Source organism: Amblyomma americanum, chromosome 2 (genome assembly GCF_052857255.1).
Source record: "Amblyomma americanum isolate KBUSLIRL-KWMA chromosome 2, ASM5285725v1, whole genome shotgun sequence".
NCBI lineage: Eukaryota > Metazoa > Arthropoda > Arachnida > Ixodida > Ixodidae > Amblyomma > Amblyomma americanum.
The window spans coordinates 165336772-165358517 of record NC_135498.1 but is presented as its reverse complement, the minus strand read 5'-3'; positions in this window follow the sequence as shown (position 1 = coordinate 165358517).

Below are 21746 nucleotides of genomic sequence, written 5' to 3'. Positions count from 1 at the left end.
TTTCTTTACAGGACGGCAGAGGTCTATTGGCGAATCATATTAAAAAAATGCAGCGATTGTTTCCCATTATATTACATGGGAGGACAATTAAAGTAAAGCCAGATAATCGAAGCTTTTGAAATTCACAGGTCGGAACACATGTGTCAGCACAACGACCCTGACACGCACAACGAAATAGATTGATGCGGACATACGTGGGAGAAGCTGTCAAAGGACAGGATTAATCAGAGCGACATGGGAGAGGCCTTTGCCCTGCAGTGGGCGTAGACAGGGTGATTGATGACCTGACCAAGCGCATGCCACGCAGAAGAGGCAGACGAATGTAAGACCTTAGGTCAATGTATAAGAGGCACCGGTGAGTGCGCAACGAAATGTATTTATGTCCTGTGCGCGTCCGTTAAAATTTATTTGAAGTCTAGCGTGTGTCATGTCGTCTTCTGTGTAGCGCTCGCGTCAATAAGTTCCCTAGGAAATAAGAATTTAGGAGGCTAGTTGGCCGCTCACGTCAGATGTCTCGGACATTCTTGAGGAGCTTACCCACAGCCATTTTTCTTGTAGCGGCAGTAGCGGCAAGCGCGAACAGGACGAACCTTAAGCGCGAGCCGATCAGAACGCTTGAGGTGGCTTCTGGCAAGACGGAAGCCGAAGCTACGCTCTACGCTTTTAAATAAATGTGGCCGCACTGGATCTGGTTCCTTTGTGCGCCACATAGTTGGTGACCTAGGAGAGCCCGAACGCCCTCACAACAGGAGCACCACGGCTTCAACTTCGAGTTTCTTCCTCCGCATGGACCTACTGCAAGATGAGTGGCGCCCGATTCCACGCCAGGACCCGTCCCGATGTACCGCTGTGGCCATTCCGCCCGCACAGCCCCATTGCTTGGTTCGCGCAAGTGGAGGCCCAGCTATACGTCAACGGCGTGTCGTACCAGATTTGGCGGTACCACCCCGACAAGTGGAAATTGTCCGCCAACATCTTTGACCAGCTTGACCTTCCACCGCCGGACGACCACCTGTTCGAATGTCTGAAATAAACTTTTTTTTTCGTTTTTACTGCGCTCCACTCCACCACCCCGCTCCCAGCAATCCGCCACATAGTGGGGCAATGGAAGCCAGTACAGGTGAGAGCACCCGTCCGACAGCGGCTCCAGCTCAGCCTTGCTGGCACACTCCCGTGAGTCCTCTTGCGCTATTACCTGATGAGGCACCATTCGCGGAACGCCCCATCTCTCCAGCTGGTTCTTCGACCTGCGGATCACCATCGCCATCCACGCGCAGTTCGTCGGCACCTCCGTCCTTGCGTCCAGCGTGGCCAACTCAGCCTCCCTCAACGCTGCCTAGTTGCGCCGGACAACCTGCTCCAATCGCGCCACACCGCTGGCTGTACGTCGGATGCCGCTAACCATGCCTGTGCCACCCCGACATCCGAGACAACCACCGCAGCCCCTGTTTTTCACGAGGCATCGAGAAAGCACCGTGCGTCGCAGTCACAGCAGCTGGTTGCGTCTGCGCCGTCCCATCCAGCCTACTGCGGACATGCCATCCCTGACCCCTGCTTTGCCTTCACTGACTACGCTGCAGTCCGCAAAGCGTCAGCTCCGATCAGTGCGGCCGGCCCCTGATCAATAGCTTACTCCGGCTCCATCTCCGTTGCTTGCGACACTTCAGTGCCTCAGAGCCAGTTAGAATAGGGGCAATCTACACGCCCGGCGACCTGTGTCGGTGCTTTTGCGTCGACGGTACCGCAGCCAGCTCATACGTATGCCCGGAACTCGCTGCCAGCCGCGTCACATTCGACCTTCCCGCCGTCTACGAAGCACTTCAGCGCAAGTATGCAGCCGTTTATACCACCGGTTTTCAACCTGCTCCGCCTACGACACCGCATCGAGCCGATCGCCAAGCCAGTCCGGATTCACGCTTCCATGCAGTGGACGTGTCAGCCGGTTTTACCTGGGCGAAGTTTCGTACCCTGTCACTACGCCTACACTCACACGACGTGGCAACGCACGCCCGCTGCGAATCCCCATTCTCAATGCGCAATTTTCGTTAAAATTCCTACTCGACCTCTCCGGTCACAATTCGGACAGGACAGGGATAACTGGAGGTCAAAGGTAGAGGTCCAGCTTTTATTTGGGGCGCGTGCATTAGGCTGTTGATGATGACACGCCCACCAGAAAGCGGATGACACTAGCCTTGGCTGAATGCTTATTTCTGGTTGAAGGGTATTGACACGGTCCTTACAGGCATGAAGGCAAGTATAGGCACCAATTTTTTGCTCTGTGTTCTGTCCATATTAATAAAGCGTGGAACATTCCCATACTTTATCACCACGTTCTACTGGTCTATTTTCTCTCTCAAATGAATCGGTGTCGGTTTCAACAGCTGAGCGGTGGCTATGACGTCGCAAGTCGAAAGATGTCAGTTCAGTCATGAATAAAACGGTGATATAATCGCTACTTTGTAGCTTTAATTTACCACAGCTTTAAAGCCAGCCTGCGTCAAAAGCCGTGATTACAATGAGTAAAGAAGCCATGAATATACATGAATTTTCTTCATCGCTCATGTAGCCAATGCTGACCTATGACGTCTCAGCAATCGCTAGGCTGTTGAAACCGAAACTTTAAGAGATGCGGGAAGAAATTCAGTTATAAATAATTTATTGGTCGTGTGCGAATACCACGCAGTGATGCGTATGTAATGTAGTACAGATCACTAAAAGAGTACAGGTGGGCGTTAACGTAGCTGAACAGTGTGGACGAGCTAACCATGTGTTTAGCGTGGTTGGCTTATGGTTTTGCATTGCTCGGTCGTCGGCACGTCTGACTACAATATTAGTTCGATAATAGCACTAGTTCATGAAGACAACGATGTGAGTGCACGGCGCGAGATTGTGTATATTAGTTGAATAGCAGTATTAGTTGGAAAAGACTATTTCCAATGCACAAAACGAGAGCGTTTGCAGTATGACGAGGCGTGATTGCGGCAATAGCATAATGCTCTCATGCAGTGCTCAGCGAAGCTGATTTTCCGCCAATCCCCGGGTTAAAATCCCAGTTTCGGCACTATTTATTTTGTTCATTCATGGTTCCTCCAAGGTCAGCCTCAAGGACAAGCTTCACACAAACTCGGTGAGCCGGTCAGACCTTGTGAAGTAGTATCTCCGCACTAAAAGGGGAAAAAAATTCAACCGAAACTCGGTGTCTAGACTTTCTTAATAAAGGCAGCGGGAATGGGTTCAGTCTGTGGAGAACGGTTTTGATTATGATGATGATTGATTTTATGGCGGAAGGGAATCTGTGGCCAAAGAACGCTATGACAAAAGGTATTTTCTTCTAATCTAGGCGGGGTCAAGGGCCCATTTCCAAGCGTTTCGCCCTAAATAAGCCGAGCACCAGACAAGGGAAAAGCTTGTACCCATTGTATCACCGGTGGGTACCCGGCGGCAGTGGGGATAGAACCCCACCCCTCCCGCATGCGAGGCGGGTGCTCAAACCACTAAGCCACCACTGCGGTATGGAAAGGTATTGTTTTAAAGCTAGATGCATAAATGTTGCCGGCAATTCGTTGTTTGCGCGGTAAACACATTTTGCTCTGTGAGTGAGTAAGCGCTAATCCGATATGTCCAAACCTCGAGCAAAATCGTTTTTTGTTTGTTCCGCTGTCTGTTCTATTGTCTGTTCCCTTAGCGCCAGTCCTCCGTCCTGCAGCACTGCCCGCTTGTCCTCGTCTTCTACGTAGAAAAATCTGTGCTTTCCCATTGATTTGGATCTCGTAAACATTCTCTATTCTCTTCTTATCACTTTTTTGTTACGATTGGACGTGTTTACAGGAAACATAACAAAGCAGACCCTAAAATGTTATGAGTATCACACAATGCAGCACAGTATTAATACCTTGGTATGACTCGCGTGCCATATGATCTGTGTATGCCAATTTGGTCTGTTAAAATCTTGAACAAGCTGCATGATGAATCTTAGGCACTGCCGCCTAAGTCGATGAATTGCGTGCTTTGTTGAGCAGTTACACCGCATGGTGTCATGGATAAAAAATACTGTGAGATAAGAGCGGGTGCGCAATATGATGGTGATGAAAGGGCCGGTGGCGTTAATATTAAAGGGTCTCTGAACCACCTTCCGAGGGTAACTCGTCAACTCGATCAACACTGCATTTTATTGTCATGAGCACCTGAGCCATATAATACACTTCTACATGCAGCGAAAAACCCGCAATCACGCGCAAAAGTTGGCGAGCCCTTCCCTGCGACTTTTTATGCTCGCACCCTTCATCGTACCCGCCGCGGTGGCTCAGTGACTAGGGAGCTGGGCTACTGAGCTATTGTACCCGGGTTCGAACCCGACCGCGGCGGCAGAGTTTCGACGGAGGCGAAACGCAATACGCGGCCGTGTGCTGTGCGATGTGAGCGCACGTTAAAGATCCCCAGGTGGTCGAAATTATTTCGGCGACCTCCCCTACGGCACCTCTTTTTTTCTCCCCTCTTTCACTCCCTCCTTTATTTCTTCCCTTACGGCGCGGTTCAGGTGTCCGCTGAGATGTGAGCCAGATACTGCGGCATTTCCTTTTCCCAAAAACTAATTTAAATTTTTCCTTCACCGTCGCTCGCACATTCATTTAGGAGTTGAGAGATGGCTATCGGTTAGTTCTTTTTTAGACGTCAGGCAGCTACCAAGGCCGCGGCGAATAAGCCGTGTAGCACGGCGGGTCAAGAAGCTCTGCTCCCGGAGGCACTTGTCGGCGGAGCAGCGCCGACCTTCCTGAGTGAGAAAAGCGACGAGCAGAGAGGGAAAAAAGCGAAGGCAATGAAATTAATGTTTTGACTACAGGTAATAAGGCGGCTGCGTTTCGACTGAGGAGAAACGCAAAGGCGCCCATGTGCTGTGCTATGTCAAAGCACGTTAAAGATCCCCCAGGTGGCCGAAACTATGCCGGAGACCTCCAGTATGGAACCTCTTTCTTCCCGTTTTATTTCTCTCCCTCCTTTGTCTTTCCCCTTACGGCGCGGTCTGGGTGTCCACAGATATATGTTAGACAATTACTGAGTCCTTTTTCTTTCCTGAAATGAACCAGAGTAGCTGGGTTCGAACCCGACCTCGGCGGCAGCTTATCGATGGAGGCGAAACGCGAAGGCGGCCATGTGCTGTGCGATGTCAGTGAACGTTAAACATCCCCAGGTGGTCGAAATTATTCTGCAGCCCTCCACTACGGCACCTCTTTCTCTCTGTCTTCTTTCACTATCACCTTCCTTCCTTCGCTTACGGCGTGGTTCGGGTGTCCGCCGAGATATGGGCGACAATTACTGCGCTATTCTCTTCCCACAAATATAAAGAATTTTCATTTTCATTTATACAGATAATAACCCGGCGTGGTGGTTCAGTGGTTAGATGGGTGGATGGAAACAACTTTTATTAGATGAAAAAAAATCTTCCAGGGTGGTCCCCTACTGGTCCAGGAGTTCACGGTCTTGTGCTTCACATAGACCCCGATCCACCAGCCATTTCTGGCTGGCGGGCTAAGCGGTCCATAAAGCAGCCTCACAGGAAGAATAAGTGAGATTGGGAATGTGGGGTACTGCATGTGGGGAAGGACATTCCCAAGGGTAGCGGAAAAGTGTGGTTTTGGGCACGCCACAAGTGTTACAAAGTAGTTAAGGCGCTCGTCTACTCAGCCGGAGTGCCCACGTGCGAACCCGACCATGTCGGCCGCGTTTCAATGGAGGCGAGGTGCCAAATGGAGCCCGTGTGCTGTGCGATGTCACTGCACTTCAAAGATACCCAGGTGAACTAAATTATCCCGAGCACAAGACCGCGGACTCCTGGACCAGTAGGGAACCACGCCGCAAGGTTTTTTGTTCGTCTAATAATAATAATAATAATAATAATAATAATAATATGTGTTTTGGGAAAGGGAATGACGCAGTATCTCTCACATATCGGAAGACACCTGAACCGCGCCGTAAGGGAAGGGATCAAGGAGGGAGTGAAAGAATAAAGGAAGGAAGAGGTGCCGTAGTGGAGGGCTCCAGAATAATTTCGACCACCTGGGGATCTTTAACGTGCGCTGAGATCGCACAGCACACGGGCTCCTTTGCGTTTCTCCTCCATCGAAACGCTGCCACCACGGTCGGGTAATAAAAGTTGTTTCCATCCCGGAGAGCTCCACTGCGGCACCTCTTTCTTCCTTTCTTCTTTCACTCCCTCTTACATCCCTTCACTTGCGGTGCGGTTCGGGTGTCCATCGAAATACGCGAGACAGTTACTGCGTCATTCCTTTACCAAGCAAACATATTTCATTTTCAATATTCGTCAAGTGGCGTGCTCTAACATCCCCTGCATACCTCTACTTTAGTGTAGCCCTTTCAGAGCCTCTTTTAGTTTAAAATAATTGTTTGCTTGCTTGCTTGCCTCCTTGCTTGTTTGGCTGCTTGCTGGCTTATCAATAAAATCAAATTTCGCTCATAAAAATTCTGCTGCGCGGGAGAACGCAAAGCGTGAGTTCGATGGCAGCTGCCCAATGTTACACAACACTGGTGATTTGCGTAGCCTCATAAAAAACTGGAACTAAGAGCCGTGCACGATAAAAGACACGCTGCGGTGCAGTTACCGGTCTTAGGCACAATTCGCGGCACCTAACAGAAAATCGCATTCATGAAGTTCGCAAAACATGACATCTTTGCAAGCCTGACGGCTATGGTCAATGTTTAGGCGGTCAATAGTGCCTTTATTTTTCCGTGAAATACGTTGTCCGCTCCCGGCACATTGCCATCCCCAGTAGCGTACACTGGGCACTGCGTTAATTCAGTTGAATGCTCGAAAACACATCTCTCGGAAGAGCCAAGCAAAGTGGTAGTATCCAAAAGGAAAAAGTTACACCTAACTGCAGTGATAAACACTGCAGTTCTGGGACACCATCGGCCCACCACCATGCGTAGCTCCTCTTCGAGATTAGGTGACCATTCCGACCACGCAGCCCGTGCCTCACAGTCTAGGGGGTGTTGGTCTCGCGCATCGTGCACCTTTCGCCGTGTACGGGTGAGACGCGCTGTCTTAAGATGCCGGCGGCGCTTTGAAGTGCCTCTCGGACGCTCTGTATGCGTCCACGTCGGATTAGGAGGCAGAAGGAAAGGCGCAGTAGTAGAATTATACCCATTTCAGAAGGCCATCCTCAAGTACTATTGACAGCCTTCGAGATTGTCAATCACTCAACTCGAAGTATTTGCGCCAGTCGTTCACGCACGTTTGAGCATGCTGGTTTTGGTTGTTTTGTAGCGAGAGCTACACTACGCTTGCCGGAGCGATTTCGCCCGCCTTAGCCATCTGCTCCTACTGCGCAAGCGCGAGTTTCGCCACAAGTGCGCCGCGCGCGACGTCACAGCAGCGCCGCCGCCGCGACCCCCGCCTCGTCCTCTCCGCCGCCTCGCCCTCTCCGCCGCTGCGGGTTGGCGCCACAACTAGCTATGCGCCTTACTGCGCATGCGCATGGAGTCAAATGAATACGGGAGGCGATGTGCTTGGCCGTCAGTTGCAAGCTATTAAAGAAGTCTTGCTCCCTGCGACAGCAATGTAGGTTTCAGGAAATGAGCTCGACAGAGCCGTTGCCCGAGCTGTTCGGCATGGCTGACAGACTCACAGGCTGACATCGGTTTGGCTCCATCAGTTAATGGCTCCTTTCACTACGTATACCAGGCAAAGCAGAAGCTAAGCAACCGCTATATTTTAATAGCGCTGGCAACAACGGTTTTATTCTTGCTGCAGTGTTTTGTAGCCCGGCCTGTCTTTTTCCGCGCAAAAAGTTGTGTTTTAAAGTTGCAAATTTTTAAAGGATGATACAGGGTTAATTTACTTCCCGAGTGCGTAGCAGCATGGGCTCCGAGTCTGATACGGCACGCCTCCGCCGCTCGTAAGCCCCCGAGGTATTGAAAAAGTTCCCCGCTGCTCCTCTGATTCCAGAGACTGCTCACTCGACGGCCATCGGAGCCATCCGAGTAGCAACGCTTTTGGGTCGATCGCCTACAGTCTAGGGCCTTCAAAATGACCTTGTGACAGGGGTATTATACAGCGGGCGGACACCTGGGCCATAGACTGGGGTAAGGAATTAAGGAATGGATAAAAGTGGCAGGGATTTAAAAAATATACAGACGGCATTAACGCTTGCTATCACTGAGTTTCTAAATTTCAGCCGCATGGCGAAACCGTAGTCAATTTTTATTCTATGCTTTTTAAAGTTGGAAGTAAAAAAAGTCCATTAGCGTCGTGGTGCTCGTCCTCCTGCAGCTTTCGCGTTAATGAAGACAAGAAAGCGTCGTGCACCGAAAGTGGTTGCAAGTGCGACCCGAAATGAGAACATGCAGATACGAGTAGCTGTAGCTGGAGGTTTGTGGCACCCACATAGAGGCTTACCTTCGCAAGGGCTGAAGCCGAACCTGACGGACTTCGTCGTAGTGAGGTTCACGCAGTAATCTACGTCAGTCCTAAGCAAAAGAATAATAATACGACTCATAAATGTTGCCGAAGAGCTATTCTGGTAAAGCGTAAATTGTTCCAAGTGGAAGGAAGATGATGAAGGCAATGCCCATAAAAGCAAGAAATTGATAATGTCATCTTATACGTCTCCCGTATAGGATGCTGCGTAAGGTTTAAGGCAAGAGCTAAACGGAAAATGGAACTTTTGGCGCACAGAAGTTCAGATCTCTGCACATTCAACCCCCTATATGCGCTCCCTTCCAATCACTCTCGAGCAGATATTGTGCACGTGCCTGTGAACAGGAATTTATCAGTTATTTTCAGGCTGGTTTCTTCAGCTGCAAAGCTCAGCGCGCCATATATTCGGGAGTAAGAAACAGAGCTTGCTACCTGGCGATAACTTTCTCGTCATCTAGATTTCAAGGCTACCGAAGACCTGCTGTCTTGCTCTTCAAGCTCTGCAGAGTCCTGAGGAAAAAGCTTTAACCGCCCTTCCTCCTATGAAAGAACGGAAAGTTCTACAAATGGCAGCCACCAACCGATTTGGAATTGCTTGCTTTTTCAGTCCCCATCACACGCAAGGCTAATATCACAGAATAATTTGAGTAATACAGACGACTTTCTGTATTCATCAGCTGGGTTTTCACCTCCACTCACGTTTTCCTGTAAGTTTATTTCAGAAAACCGAGGGGGGAGGGGGGGAGTAGCCGTTTCCCTACTCCATTTCCCACCTCTCGAATCAACCTTGTTTCTCTACCAGAGCATTTATCATGTATCCAACGCCCTGCTTAAGTCAATTTTCCAACTGGCGTTTTTCATTTCAGCTGGTTATAATTAGCTGACCATCGTTCTCTAATCAATTCTCCTCTTTTTTTTTCTACTACCTCATCCGCAGTCATTTTCTTTTTGAGAATATGTAGGCCTATTTTTTTCTGTACACTGTGCTTTAAATCTTAAAAAGAAACGATAAGTACAGTGTGTTGAAAAGAACCTTTGTACGTTTTCCTGACTAGTTCATTTTCGCTACAGCGCGTTCTCATAGTAATAGGATGCTGACGCTAAGGTGTGCTTGGGATGTAAACTTAGAAACTTTATTGCGCTGGCAATAAAACTCCCAATCTTCGCCCTGTCTACCGCCATATATGCAGAAACATGCGTCCACGAGTCTCTAGCGCATCGAAGGAAACACAGGCAGGTTTTCACAGGCAAGAAGTTTGCATGTTAGTGGGGTTTCTACTAACCTGCGGTAGCATACGAAAATTGAATTTTCATGGACGGAATCTAGTTCAGTAATTATTGAGACGGTAACTGCAGATAAAGAATACGACATGTTGGTTACGAACCCAGGTTCCCCGTTTTGGCCTTGGTATTGAAAACGGTAGACGGCGAAGAGTTTCTTTGGCTCGTATACTGTTCGCAAACAGGTCAAGCACTTCATCCTGGGATCACGGATTGAGCTGAAGTAGGCGACGTCGTTATCCATTACTCTGACCGCTTCAACCACCTGTTTGGTTTTCTGCTTCTGTGAAAGAAAAGATTTAAGATGCCACGGATGCCCTCTCTTCTCTTCTTTCGTAATGGCACGAATTTTCCCGCCGAAGCTTGGAAAAAGCTTGGAAAAGCAAGTGGCTCGGAAACCACTTAGAAGGGCACAAGGTAAACAGGTAAACGAAGCTCAACGCAAGCCTGAAAAGTAGGTCAAACAGGTTTACTTTTTAGGCGCTTTCACTTTGTGGCCGGGAGTTTCGGATAGGCGCGACCGAGAAGGCTGATCGGCGGAAGAACAAGTTCAGCAGCTGATCACAGCCTCAAGAGCGCGGGAACGCAAAAAATACCACACTTGCAGGTATCAATGTATACCTGGGAGAAACACAAGTGCTTCGAAACAGCCTCCGACGCCTTCGCCGACACTTGCTGCTCATGATGCCAAGCGCTTTTTATGGCAACAACAGCGATGAAGCTGTAATGCTGCCAAGTTTTGCGCTGTTCACAATCTCATGCTGCGACGCGGTCCCATGTCACGGCTGAATTACCTCATCTGTCTAAAAATATTTTCGAGGAGCATACCAAAAAATTCAAAAGCAACGAAACTGGCACAGGCATTGCAGCCCACTGCCTCAGGTGCAGGAGGTGCTCCCTAAAAATGAGCACAACAGGAGTGTTATACACTTAGACAAGACAACACGGGAGGTGGTACAATCATATTACATAGCCGAAAACTGGGACACATGCATCATTAAATCTACCATAGTTATAGCAGATACGGTTGCATTCTTCAACACAGGTTAATTTGACTGTGAACTGTCTCTCATATTTATTCTCATATGCTTGCCCTGCGACTGCAGCCGCTCGTGCGTACAATAATTGTGTGCCATGGCTGATAACGTTAGCTTAGAGGCAGCGCTCGAAGTGTGTCTTCACATCTCTTGGTCCTTGCGTTTCTGCGCTACTCTTTTTAACGGATCGTCACCTACTTGCTCTAACCCTAACTTGCTCTAAAGAGTTACGGGTTGAAAAAAAAAAAAGTTGGAATAGTCACCAAACCCTTTGCCCCTCGTCGTCGCTGCATGTCGCGGCGGTCGCCCGCCTTATAGAGAACCTGAGATGAATTTTGCCGTGCCGACTGCAGCGCCGTAACCCAGATTGGCGAGAGGACCAAGCAGTTTTCGGTGCACTCGTAGTGCTTTCTACGCTTCTGTGCTCTGTCCAAGTCACACTTGGTGTGCGTCAGCTATCTGGGCTACGCCGAGAGAAGCGAGGCAGATATGTCATCGGCCAAACGCGAGACTCTCATCGTTCAGAATGTGCTCTCGGGTTTGTAGCGGCCCAAGAAGTTGACGGCACCATTTTTTAGTCGCCGAATGGAACAATTGCAGTCCCACCTGCGCAGCGCAGGTTTCCTATATCGATGGGTTCGGATGAACGCATAAGTGACCGTACGCACCGCGCAGTCACATGCCCTCTCGCTATCACTTCTGACTCAGGTCGGGCGTTATGGACGTCTGTCCTATACCTCTAACTGTCCGCAGCAATTCCCCAGCCGAACTCAACACCCCACGACTGGCAACAGCAGCCGTCTACTCTACCAATGTCCGCAAATGACAGCTCTTCCCACTTAATAAACAGGCACCGACATTTCACTCGCCCTAAGCAGTTATTGAAATTCTCTTCACAACAATAGTGAACGTCAGGTGAATTGTTCTAAGGCGTTCCGTTTTCATTCAACAATTTTAAGTTATTAATAAACACTTTTCTTTGTGCGGCTTGTGTTTTGATCGCAGGCAACCCAACAGTAGCTTTTTTTTCTTGAAGATAAACACGGATGCAAAAAGAGAGAGGATAAGTGCCCGTCTTATACTCTGATTATTTTCTGCATTGTCATGTCTTGTGCGTGACCAGTCTTATGTTACGACTTACCGGTAGTCAATGACTGTGTAAAGATTTTGTCACATATGCTAGAACTGTTTCCACAGCATTTTTCTTGCGCTCCTGATACGCTGTTTATCACGGTAATGTGGTATGCACTTGAGCAATCAAAGACATCAGAAAGAATCGCATAGGTTAGAGTTTATCTTTATGCAACTTAACAATCTTGTAAGAGCCCTCGCGGTAAATTGTCGTGTATTCTTTTCTTTATATACTTCACATATGTACGCTGTTTCCCACCAAAGCGCAAACACGTTTTAAGTTTGTTTCATTTTCTCCAAGCAGTAAGCATATGCTCATTGAAACATGTATAATAGATACCGTCACCGACTCGTCAGTTTGGACGATTTACAAAACTTTAAAGCTTTCGTAAGGACCTCGTGGGCTTCCGAAAAGGAACTGTTCTTATTACCATTAGCCTACTGTTGTCTACCTCTGTTATTAAGAAAAATTCGGAGCTTGAAGTATGATTATTATGCGAAATATACTATTCCGCACATGAAACCACTATACTAGGTTCTGCTACACTACAGAAAGCGTTCTGCTACTGAAAGCGTATGACAAAGGACCTCACGAACCCACGCTGGTAAAATATTCTTGGTTAAACTTACATCCTCATATACTGCAGTCTATAGAAAAATTTCTGGCTAACCATTATCTCTAGTTCTCTTTCAGTAACATCAGGCGAACCGCAAGGTCCAGCCTTTGCTTTCCCTATATTTTTTTATTTATTAACGACCTTTGCACTCATGTCTCCTGTAACAACCGTAAATTCGCCAATTACTTCGTTCTATATCGCACAATTACTGGCACCTCAGAGAAGCTAATTATGCAAAAATACTTGTCCACACGACCAGGGAAGCTAATGGCTCATGTAACGGAATCACGTTATACTAAAACTGGTGGTATTTAAGCGCCAACGTGATCCTGATTTGTTCCCTTACATATTATCACTCTTTGCAGAAGAATTTACCCAGTCCTACAAATTTGTGGGGTTAACTGAGTGCAGTGATCTAACAAGGAACGCGCATATCCCTAAAGTCATAGTACCCGCTAACAGAATTCTTTCAATTTGTGGACGCCACACGCCCCCAAACCCAAAAATTTCTTGCGTACAAGGCAATGGTCAGATCTAAGGGGGAATATGCATGAGCCATACGAAGGCCTGACTAGTTACATCTATAAAAATCTCCAGAATCAGTACAGAATCTAGCTACTTAGAGATTTATTCGCATTGTTCATTCGAACTGAGCGTATTAACGCTAAAAGCAGAGCAGGGCATACAACACCTGGTTTGCCTCCGTGAAATCGGCATTATGTATTTCTTTCATAAAGTCGTTTACAGCCTATTTTCTTCAACCGCCCTGCGTCTGCCTTCCGGCATGCATTTCACACTGGACCGGTCATCCTCTTCACGCTACCACGTGTGCTACATCTTCCTTCCCGCTCTGCATCAGAATGGGGCGGCCTTCCACACGACGACGCCGCAATCACTCGCCCATCTACATATCCGAAATGTATAGCACCCACATTCAACCGTAAACAAATCTGTACTTCGCTTGTTTAAACTCTGTACCTAATGCACCCAGTACTAGGAACTTTGGAATAATAAAGTGAAATGAAGAAGTTAAGCCTAAGCGACACACTCACAAGCTTGTCAGTTCTCTCTTTGTGAATATACTGGCCGTATCACCAAAGTTGTTCTGCAGTTTTTAAAAATAGGTTTTTTCAGCTAGAAGATCGCTTTTTCGGCATAGTATTGCCAACGGAGGGGTGTATCCGAATACAGCTAAGATGTGTTACTAGTAGGTTCGTAATGTGTATTCAATAGATAAGTTGTTAACTATTACTGTTAGTCTCCTTATTTATATTAAGAGACGTGGTGCCCACCGCAATTAAAATTACATATGTAAAACAAGTTCTGCCTAGATCCAAAAAAATAAAAGCGCTTTCGAAAAACATGCAGGTAAAGCAACCGCACCAGTACACGTGTCTCATCGAAATAGCCAAAGTGCTGAGCCACAGTACCGAGGGTAACTGCGTTTCATAGAATATAAAAATAGGTATTGATATTACGCGCGATAAGCTATACACGCCTCTAAATATGTAAGGAGGCTTACAGTGCCGGTTAAAAGGTTCATTATTCAACCATATTTAACCAGCCTGCTAGTTAGCACATCTCAGATGTATTCTGATGCGCTACATCTGTGACAATGCTATGCCAAAAAATCGTTCTTTTAAGTGAAAGACTATTTTAAAGAGAATGCAGAACTAAGGCGACACACCCGCTATGCTTCTTTCTCCACTGAATGTTTGCATTCCACGATGTTACGTTTTCGACTACAAGCTAGCCAATGCTACTGCATGAATGCATGCACCTGCCCTCCCCTCACAACCTCCTCCTTCTCGCCAATATAGTATCGAGAAAACAAAAACGGAATATACTCCACGCAAAAGTTATCGCAATTATCCCCTCCATGTTTTCTTTTAAGCGGGACAAAGTGCGACCCAACGAGCAGAGACGGAAAGCTTAGACCTACAGCTAAGAAACATTCCTCTTTTTGTCGCGGCCCCTTCACCGCAACGCTGGGCGCAGGCTTCGCGCATATTTTTCCGCGCCATTTCTACGGTTATTACGGCGCCTTCGCCCGTAATTAATTGCGAAATCCTAACAGCCATGGTCAGAACAAAAGAGAAAAACATGAATGCGCGGACAGTGTCGTAGCCACGTAATAAGAGCAAGCGAGAATCATTAGCTTTTCCTTGCCTGTTCTGATCATAGTTGTGCACTTCTACCAACGCAAGGGTACACAACCGGAAGCGATTGCGAGTCTTGTTTCTGCTAATACAAATGGAGCGAAGATGCTGATGATGATGCATTTTTATGGCGCAAGGGCATCTGTAGCCAAAGCGTGCTTTCCATGCGCAGAGGAACCCAAAGAAATTCCTTATAAAATCTACACACTGGGACGCATACAAGGACGCTGTAAGCAGAGGAGTTACTGCGGCAACTCGCAATGAGGAATTAGCATCGACAATTGCGTATTTCCTGAGGGCGAGTACACAACTTACAGCTAAAAATCATAACCTACCTTCAAATGATGACACATTCCAAAGGTTTTGCGCTATACGCAGGCGAGCTGAAAGGAAAGCTCTGCGCACAAAAAGCCTCGATGACCTACGTGCATGCCGACGGGCACAACGTCACATTCGACGCTACATGGATAAACTCAGTCGGCAAAAGTGGCGTGACTTTTGTTCTACGCTGGATGTGCGCAAACCAGTAACCAATATTTGGCGGATAGTTAGAGGTATGCGCACGCCACTTCAACAACTCCACCCCTTCGCTGCACTCTCCCTTCACGAACAAAAATCTATAAAAGAAGTCTCAGAAGAATACTGCAAGCTGCTGTCGGCAGGGTCAGGGCATTCGACACTCTCCGCAGATGGTCAAACAGGCATCCCAAAGGCGGCAGTGCCAGCGTTAGACCTGTCTTTCACAATGGAAGAACTATCCACAGCTATCGCGGAGACAAACAGGCACACGTCTCCGGGTCATGATGAGGTGACCTATGACGCCATTGCAAAGCTACTCCACACCTCCCGTCTTCGACTCCTGGAGTATTACAATTCTTCCTGGATGGCTGGTGAGGTCCCCACGGAATGGAAGATGGCGAAAATCGTGCCCGTTTTGAAACCCTATAAGCAGCCAACAAGCTACGCATCATTCCGGCCCATTGCCCTACTGAGCTGCGTAGGTAAGCTCATGGAGCGCATGATCTGCAAGCGCATAACTTGGTTCCTAGAAAGCCGAAATGAGTTCCCCCAAGAAATGAACGGGTTCCGTCAAAACAGGTCTGCGACTGACAATATCATCGCCCTCGTCTCATCAATTGAGGAGTACCTTCATGCTGGGTACATCCCAACAGCCGTTTTCCTAGACATCAAGGCCGCTTTTGACTCCGTCTTTCACCGTGCAATTCTCGCAGCCTTTGGCAGTCTTGGCCTTGGAGGAAGGCTATACAAGGGGATTGGGCATTATTTAAAAGAACTACAAATTTTTATTACCACTCCAAACGGTCCAACACGCTTTCACGCAGTGGAGAGGGGCGTACCACAGGGAGCGGTGCTCAGCCCTCTCCTGTTCAATATTGTCCTTATTCACATAAGAAGACACCTTCCGCGAGAGGTCCGCATAACAATTTATGCTGATGATATCTACATCTGGACCGCGTCACGTTCGCGCTATATTACCCAGCAACGTCTTCAGAGAGCACTATTGCACATTTCGATGTACCTGGCTTCCAGAGGTCTTCGTCTCTCGCCAGAAAAGAGTGTTGCAATGGCGTTTACAAGAAAAACGATGACCCGATATCCGCTGCTCCTAGGCGGACGATCGCTGCCATATGTACGATCTCAGCGATTCCTGGGTGTTGTAATCGACTATAATCTGTCATGGTCACCTCAGATCAAAACACTCCGTGCGAGGATTACTGCAGCATCGCAAGTGTTCAGGTTCATGGCGGGAACAAGGTGGGGTAGCAACTGCCGATCAATGGTTCTGCTTGAAAAAGCCTACGTTGAAGGAACCTTGCGCTACTGTCTACCAGTGCTTCAAAGATTATCTACATCAAGCAATAAGACTCTCAATGCCGCATGGAACAACTGCCTGCGAATATGTCTTGGCCTCCCAAAGGGTTCCTTTGCATCAGGAACAGTAGCGGAGGCAGGATGTCTCCCACTAAAGGTAATTGCCGCCCAGGAAACTATGCGTACCCATCTCCGCCATGTCCTGCAAGGGAAGAAGCACTTCCTACACCGTGTCCACCTAACTAACAGCAACTCTAGCTTTGGCCAGGCAGTGCAGCTCCTGCCCCTTCCTACTATTAATCAGCCTCAGAAACTACTACCTCTGGCCTTTCCTCCATGGACACTCTCTCCTCTAAAGGTGAAGAAGTCTGTTCCAGGTGTGAATGCAAAGAGCCGCATGCCACAGGCAGCACTTCTGCAAGCTACTCTCGCCGACTTAATCGAAGAATATACGCAGCACACCCATATCTTCACCGATGGTTCAACTACTAAAGAAACTTCTTCTTGTGGCCTATATGTGCCCTCAACAGGCCATGCCCTTTCTTACCGGCTGCAGCGGAGGACCTCCTCTACAAGAGCTGAGCTTCACGGCATTAAGGAAGCTGTTTCTTACATCCTGCGCCGAACCGCCGGCCGTTGGGTTATCTTCACCGATTCAAAAGCATCTCTGCAGATCCTGGCCAACCTGCTGAAGAAAACGAATCACCAGCCAGTTTCCCTGGACATTGGGTATATCCATCATTTAGCTATTGCCGCAGGCCACTGCATAACATTTCAGTGGGTACCTGCTCACTGTGGCATTATGGCTAATGAAAAAGCAGATGAAGCGGCCCGTAAGGGCCATCAACATCAGAGATACATTCGAAGTTTTCTCACGAAATCTGATGCGTCCCAAATGGCTAAAAGTTTTGCGTACGAAGAAACGTATCGGCTTTGGAGTTTGCCGACACATCAGTACCAATTTCTTCACTCAATCGACCCACATCTTAGATCAAGACTCTCACCCAGAATTCCTCGACAACTCGAAACACTGTCACCGACTTCGTCTGAATGCTGCATATACAAATGGCCTGCGATACCGTTTTGGACAAATGAACAGTCCGCACTGTGACAACTGTGCTTCGATAGAAACTGTGAAACATATTCTGCTTGAGTGCCCTGCGTATGCTAACGAGCGTGCGTACTATGAACATTGCATGCAGAAGCTCTGCCCAGTGCCCCTAACAATGGACAAAGTTTTAGGTCCCTTAGCCTGCTTCAGGCAACAGAGACTTGCAATGAACTTTCTTTTTACATATTTAAAAGACATTGGACATCTCGATAAGCTTTAAATTCACTTGCAGGTTACCTTCATGCATTCTTCTTGCAGTGAACTTCGTCAGCCCATTCGTCGGACTATGCACTCCATCATTCCATAGGTTACATCAATACTCGCCACTGCATCCTTAGTACCCATTTCATGGCTGCATTTTATCTTCGTTTTTTTTTTCCACCTCTTCCACGCTGCTCTCCTTCAGTCTTTATCTCCCAAATTCCCCTCCCTACGCAGAGTAGCATGCCAGCGATATTGAAACGCCGGCTAAATTCTCTGTTTCTTCATTAAAGAGTCTCTCTCTCTCTCTCTCTCTCGCGTGCCATAGCACAATGTTTTTTCTTCCACTCAAAGTGGCGCTAAGAACCCATTTCCCAAGCATTTCACCCTAAGGAAGCCGAGCACAGGGCAGGCTAAAGATTGTACCTATATGACCGGTGGGTGCTCGGCGGCACTGGGGATCGAACCCCGCACCTCCCGCATGCGAGGCGGTTTTTGCTGAAACCGCTCGGCCAGCACTGCGGCAAATGCGATTAACAGCTTGCAGGAGTTATGCATAACGCAAGCAGGGGTCAATCGCGTCGTTTTTAGAGAATGTTCGAACCCTGTGCAGATGTACAGGTACGTGCAGCTCTAGTAAATCTCTACGCACTGACCGATATCTCGTCGCCCGAAGCAGCTGCGACGGCGAAGGCGACCAGCAGCGCTGAAACGAGGCACAGCGTCATGGCGAGAGCCCGGAGACTGCTGGGTGCAGTACGAACTTGAACAGCTGCAGTGCGTTTATACACACTGCGGGGAACACGGACGCGTAGCTATTTACTACGTGCGCCTGTCTTTTTGTAATTTTATGTCCGGTAATAGGCGATGAAACTGCGCTAATAACAAGGATGTGGCAAGACGGCACAAACGCTAAATATTAGCTGCTGTTTATTGCTACACTAAGCCGCAGATGATAGTCATAGTCTCTGTAGCTTTGTCACGTCCCTGTGTTTATCGCTGGTTAGCTCACTGAATGTTATGCACTAACTGTATCGCCATATTGCCCTCTCGTTGACAGAGGAAACGGCCTATTCGCTCTCATGCCATGACGATTTCAGAAAACAAGACGTCACTGTATGTTGGAAGTCAGATCAAATCCGTCATCAGCTGTGCGGGCGCGGAGGTTGATGAACTTTGCGCACAAAAAGCGTTAGAGCAAGGCATTGTGATTGATCTCTTACGGCGCCGCAGAATGAAATATATTTCTTATTTCTGATTTCATTTAATTACTTGAAAGAGGGTTCATGCACAAATAGAGCAGGGGAAAGAGTTCACGGCGGGCGACACAAAACGGCGAGCAGGACGGCGGGCAGCGCCGACGGACAGTCCAAAAGCAAACGATCTCGTGCAGCGCGGCGACGCTTCGTCTTTCATCGGCGCCTCGTCTTCATCGGTGCTCGGTCAGTGATCTGCCTATGCGGCATCAGGTGCGGCCGTCATGGTTGGCTACATACTTATTAAATGACACACCCAATTTTTAGAGTATGCTGCTGACCAGAGTTTCAACAATCCCCTTTATGATGCCGGTGCGTATGTATCTTTGCACCGCCGTTATTGTAGGCGATAATTTTAAACCCTGCAAAACTGACACAGCTGAAATCAACAATATTCAGAGCTAAACCGTGTAAAAAACACAAAACAAGGCTTTTTGAACATGTTTTAAGCAGCCAATGCACATTCCTAATGCATTTCCTAGAGGACACCTGCATGGACACCAGACGGACAAAAGCTCCATAATATTAAAGCAGCGTTAAGCAACAAGGACGTTGTTGCTTAGAGTTGCTTTAATATTATGAAGCATTTCCAACTCGCCCAATCTGCCGTTCTTCTACAGGACAAAACCTGCAGCCTGGACTCTAACCAGCGTTCTATGAGTGTGAGTGAGTGCGAGGATGTGTCCAACCATAATTCTCCTTTTCGGGACGCCAGATTGGAGAGGAACGGTGAACCCCGAAGCAAATTATAATTATAAAGCTTTGAGCAGCAGAACCACAGAGAAAAAAGTCGAACGGTAGTGCTGGCTTGCCGACACTCAAGCGGGATAGTCTAACTTTTAACATAATTGGAGCCGTCAATGATATGTTACAGGTGGGCAGTGACACCACTGGTATGCAATTTCCGGTTGACGGCTGTAGCGACAGCTGGCAACGTGGCTGCTCCAAGTGTGCTCAGCGCTATGCGCTCGGCTATAATGCTCCTGCCTATCGGGCTCTCTCGCCGGCACGTTTTTCCTGTACTTTGTTCTCTCACCTCGCTTAGCACAATACCTAGCTCACGTGCTAGACCCTAAAGGTGCCTTTCGAACTCCCAAGTTCCTCTACTGTTTTCCAGGCAGCTCATTTTGGATAACCAGCACGGTGGTCAAGCAATGTTGTGTATTCCAAAAAGCTCCTTCCCTAGTGGACGCAGCCTTAGTCTAGCTGCTTGAGTAGATCAGCATTCTTGCTTCCGTCTACGCGCCAAGCACCTCCGTCTTCAGGGCGCCATCTGCTGTTCTCGTGAGCTTGTACGTAGCACAAAGCGGAGAGGGGCCCACACGACCTGTCATGCTCCAGCTCCGGTATCATTACTACTCAAAACTGCACTACTTATACTGATACACTGATGCGCCTAACACTGCTGCAAAGCCGTTAATTCGTGGAGGAGAGAGTTCGTTAGCTCACGATTAAATTCGAATATCAAGATGGATGAAAACACACCATGATAACCTTGCGACGGAAGATCTGAAACTCAGAAATTATTCCCGAGCGCAAGGCAACGTTTTGTTTATTCGTCTTTAGAGATGAACGGAACGGGTAAAAAATCAGCAAAAAAAATGTATGACAACTCTAAGATGACCACCTTGATTTGCAAGGCAAAGCCGGACTGCTACCGCCACATGTCCAACATTATTGGGCAAAACTCTTTAAAACTGGAAAATTTTAAGGTACTCTAAAGAAAATATTGAAGTCTATGGTCCATTCTTCAGATATGTAGCAAAATCTTTCTTTTAAAGTGTTTCCATCGATCGCATCGAACAGTTAAGACTGTCATTGCAAAACCAATGGTGAACGCTTTTGACGACAGCCAAAGCGTTAATAGAAATAAAATACAAGACTGCCGTCGGGTGATCTCCGGATGTATTGAGTATTATAATGAAATCTTATAATATATGAAAAATTGCATTCATAAACGGTTTCCCGTTGAAAAATGCTTTTGCCCAGAATTGTTGGGTATGACTCACGCCAGTGAAGATATTCGCTGTTGCTGCAAAAAAAGAAAAGACGATCATAATGGACAATACCGTTATTTAGTGTAAGGCCATCTAGGCCCAACTACACTAGGGATCCAGAACATACGAGTTGCACTGGAGTTTAGAAGCAAAGGCGTATGCTCAATTTTAAAAAAAGGCAAACGATGTAAGGACCAATTCCAGGATTAGTGATGACCGAGAGAGAATACGGTTCAGACAAATCGAGAGTGAAAAACTTCGAAAGCGAGATTTGAAGAACACACCTTCTAGGATCTTGGTGAAAAATGTCACCTGCTGGATAACAAAGAGATGCCATAAATACCTATTTGTCGTACAGACGTTTCCATTGTTCCGAATTTCAAGAGTCGTAGAGAGCAAACATTGTTATAATGGAGTCTCGCCTTCATGGGTGCGCATCTGAATTCAAAGCCACGCGCTGGCTTCGACCTCGCGCACCTTGGTCCAGCAATGGCTGTTAGCTGTAAAACAGGACGGAGGGGCAGTGTTCTCACAGGGCTCAACTGGGATAGGGAATGAGCAGTTGTGGGATGATGGCACAGTCTCGGACCATGTGTGCACAGGTCACACATTTTCCAAAAGGGCGAAAACTGTGTGAGCAGGAAAGAGCTGACTGATGCCCAGAAAAAGATATTCTATGCCAGCGGGCG